The sequence below is a fragment of the Rhinoderma darwinii genome, chromosome 1 (assembly GCF_050947455.1).
Source record: "Rhinoderma darwinii isolate aRhiDar2 chromosome 1, aRhiDar2.hap1, whole genome shotgun sequence".
In the NCBI taxonomy this organism is placed as follows: domain Eukaryota; kingdom Metazoa; phylum Chordata; class Amphibia; order Anura; family Rhinodermatidae; genus Rhinoderma; species Rhinoderma darwinii.
This window is the reverse complement of record NC_134687.1, coordinates 530029129-530032424: the sequence shown is the minus strand read 5'-3', so window position 1 is coordinate 530032424 and position 3296 is coordinate 530029129. Positions and strand designations below refer to the sequence as shown.

Below are 3296 nucleotides of genomic sequence, written 5' to 3'. Positions count from 1 at the left end.
AAGACAACGACCCTAAGCACACAAGTCGTTCTACCATAAAATAATTAGAAAATAATAGAGTTAGAGTTTTAGAATGGCCATGTCAAAGTCCTGGCCTTAATCCAATAAAAATGTTGTGGAAGGACCTGAAGAGAGTAGTTCATGGGAGGAAATCCACCAGCATAACAGAATTGAAGCTGTATTGTACGGAGAATTTGGATAAAATGCCTCCAAGCCAAAGTGCAGGACTAATCAACAATTACCGGAAACGTTAAGATGGACTTATTGATTTGTGATGTTGGAACATTTTTCTCAATAAATAAATAAATGACTAAGTCTAATATTTTTAACTCATTTGTTTGAATTGGTTCTCATTATCTACTTTTAGGACTTGTTTGAAAATCTGATATAGTTTTAGGTCAAATTTATGCAGAAATATAGAAAATTTTGAATGGTTCACAAACTTTTAAATCCGCGGTATATATATTAGCGGCAGCAGCATGGAGGAGATTATACAGCAGTAATGAGCAGTGTAGCTGTGAAACCAATACTGGTGTGAAATATAACACTTACTAGAAGCTGCAGCAGCATTTGTGCCTCTCTCTCTGCTTCTGCTCCATTCTTCCCCTCCTCTCTTAATAGACTTCTATGGGCAACTGTAACCTGATCGTCCATCTCATTTTTGGGAGGCGGAAAAAGCAGTAAGTTCAGTGTGAGTGAACAGTTTGTTATGTTCGCTTGTGCTAGTGTTTTATGCAATGTTTAAATATTAGTAACGATTTATGATTTTGTTTGATTCCGCAAATTATTTTCTTTGTCTGTTCTTTTGTTCCTGATAGATTTCAAAGCCAAAGAGGTGTGAGATTTTTTTATTGTTTATGTGCAAGCTTGCTTATACCAGCTAATCTGAGCTATCTTGCTCTCCTGATGTTTGTCAGTGGCATAAATACCGCTGTAGCAGCCATAGTGGCTGCTATGGGGCAGGCGGCATGTGGGGGCACTATATACAAAGGGGGGCTGTGTGGCACTATACTAAGGGGGGCTGTATGGCACTATTTACAAGGGGAGGAGGGCTGTGTGGCGCAATCTACAGGGGACTGTGTGTGGCGCTATCTTCAGGGGGCTGTGTGTGTCGCTATCTACAGGGAGCTGTGGAGCACTATATACAAGGGTGGGCTGTGCGGCACTATCTACAAGGGAGGGGGCAGTGTGGCACTATATACAAGACAGGGGGGCTGTGTGGCACAGTATACAAGGGGGAGCTGTGTGACACTTTATACAAGGGGGCTGTGTGGCACTGTCTACTATGGGGGGAACTACTATGGGGGGCTGTGTGGCACTATATACAAGGGAGGTGGGGGCACAATCTACAGGGGGGAACTATCTACAGTGGGCATTATCTACAAGGGGCTATGTGTGTGGCACCGAGGGGTTGGGGGCCCAGTCAAAAGTTTACTACGGGGCCCAGCCTTTACTAGTTACGTGCCAGAAGGGACCAGCAGCATCGGTTAATTTATTTTGAAAGTTTTTTTGTATAATATATTCATCATAAGTACAACATTACACTGTACAATAGACCTAGTAATCACAGATCTTGATGTTTTATTACAGACTTCAAAAGAACAGTAAGTGTATGTGGATAATCAGCAGGCATTTTCAGCCATACTAACTATGTATTTCCAACCTGAATCTCTGAGCTCAATTTATATAGAACGTTTTTAAATGTATAATTTACAATCCAATTTTTAGCTGATATCTCAGTGATAGAAATTGCGCAAATTGTCATACATCTGACTACTTTAAAATAGTCCATTTTTGTGAAAATAATTTTGATGTAGGAGTTTATCCCACCAAGTTAAAGGCTATGAACACCTTTGAGTAGAGTTCAAGAAAAAAGGAAATCCCACTTATCGGTGCTGTTCCTCCCTAGTGATGAATACTTGGCAAGATACACCGGTGAACAGTTACTGGCAGTGATCCATATAAACTCAGGTATGACCCAAAATGGATATATTGTCTGTTTACTGTTGTGTTTTTTTTAATAAGTTAAGATATAGGAGGCTACGCGTTTTGAGACCGGACCGGTCTCTTCATCAGGCTAAAAACAACACACAATGAACACCTTTGAGGGCATTTTTTTTTAAATAAATAGATTAGTGTTTAGTGTAACTTTGTAATTAGTCTTTATTAAAAAATAGTTTTACTTTTGGAGATACAGCTGTTCTCAATTCTCTCTACAGAGCAGCTGTATCGCTCATTTTACACTGATTCTGTAAGTCCTGCGGACCTGACGGGTTTAGTGTCGGCGGGTCCTCACTAATATCTTACCACCATGTCTGGGGACCAATCCACCTCATAATAATGTGTCTGTGGTGACTGATAATGGAACCCCTCAGGAGAGGCAAATGCGTCATTATTACGTGTTTGTGTTTGTGAATTGTCACTTAAATGAGACAAGTCTGAGGCTGAATGTGATGAAGGTGCCGAAAAAAAAACACCTTTGGGGCAACTTAAGACGTGGCGGATTTGCTGCCGAATTCCGCTGTGAACAGTCCACAGTGGAAATGCATAACAGACTTTTTATTTTTTTGGTTTTTATTGCTTTTTAGGTATTGCAGACATTGCCGAAAATAACATTGCAGACACTAGCTTGCAGTGTGGGATTTACATTCCACAGCATGCACATTCTGTTATGGAGAAGCAGCAGACTTTCACTGTGGATTTTAGCCTGATTGGTTGCAGCAGCGGTCTCATAGGATGTAACGTCATCCCAGAAGGCTGGCCTTTGATGTCCTCCCGGCCGGCCATATTTTTTACATCTGCAGCAGAATTTTTTAAAAAACGCTGGTAAATCTGTGACAGATAACCACACAAAATAGTGCGTTTTTGCTGTGCATATTGCTGCAGAAATGCTGCCTTTTTCCGCAGCGGTTTTACCTGCAGATTTAGTGTTGAACATTGATTATAGCAAAGTATATGTTTCATTACATTGATATAAGTTTTTGTTTTTTTTGTACAGTACATGTTAATATTAAATAGCATATACATTTTGTAATAAAATAGCAAAATACTGTGCGAAAGCTATCTCTCTTTTCATTTATTTGATGTATCAATAAAAAGTTTTCCAAAATAATTCTGAAGGACCATAAAATAAACCCATAAAATGTAAGAAACAACATAAATAAAACAAGGATCCTCTGATGTTCAACTGACAGACAAAGCCAAAGGCAGATTTGTTGTAGCAAAGGTAAAGTGAATTTTTATTTAGGTTTGTAATAATTTCATTTAGAACTTTTTATTTTCATTACAGACATAAA

General features: G+C 39.1%; 1 long non-coding RNA gene across 1 annotated transcript; it reads left to right on the top strand.

Annotated features, from left to right (window-relative positions):
* The first annotated feature begins 618 nt into the window (after nucleotides 1-618).
* Nucleotides 619-2986, top strand: LOC142744996 (uncharacterized). Its single transcript, XR_012881671.1, has 3 exons — nucleotides 619-680; nucleotides 1818-1971; nucleotides 2589-2986. It is a non-coding gene; the product is annotated as an uncharacterized LOC142744996 (long non-coding RNA).
* Nucleotides 2987-3296: the final 310 nt, after the last annotated feature.